The sequence below is a fragment of the Chrysemys picta genome, chromosome 1 (genome assembly GCF_011386835.1).
Source record: "Chrysemys picta bellii isolate R12L10 chromosome 1, ASM1138683v2, whole genome shotgun sequence".
NCBI classification, from domain to species: Eukaryota; Metazoa; Chordata; order Testudines; family Emydidae; genus Chrysemys; species Chrysemys picta.
In genome coordinates, this window is record NC_088791.1 from 348,336,971 (window position 1) to 348,337,643 (window position 673).

The window sequence follows — 673 nt, forward strand, 5'->3', positions numbered from 1 at the left end:
GGAAAGCTCAGTGGTTTAAGCATTGGCCTGCTAACCCACGGTTGTGAGTTCAATCCTTCAGGGGACCACTTAGGGATCTGGGGCAAAAATCAGTACTTGGTCCTGCTAGTGAAGGCAGGGGGCTGGACTCGATGACCTTTCAAGGTCCCTTCCAGTTCTAGGAGATATAATATAATGGAGATATCTTATTATATTATATTATGATAAAAGATGTTCCCTCCCGCATCTCGTCAGTCTAGGAAGGAGTACTGCAGAAAAGGATCTGGGGGTGACAGTGGATCACAAACTAAATATGAGTCAACAATTTAACTTGCAAAAAGAGCAAACGTCATTCTGGGATGTATTCGCAGGAATGTTGTAAGTAATTCACCACATTTCAGGACAGAGGTGGACAAACTGGGGAAAGTGCAGAGTAGAGCAACAAAAATGATTAAAGTTCTAGAAAATGTGTCCTATGAGGAAAGATTGAAAAAACTGGGTTTCTTTAATCAAGACAAGACGTCTGAGGGGGGGACACGATAACCGTCTTCAAGTACATAAAAGGTTGTTATAAAGAAGAGCATAATAAATTGTTCTCCTTATACACTGAGGACAGGGCAAGAAGTAATTATGGTAAATTGCAGCAAGGTTGGACATTAGGAAAAACTTCCTGTCAGGGTAGATAAGCTCTGGA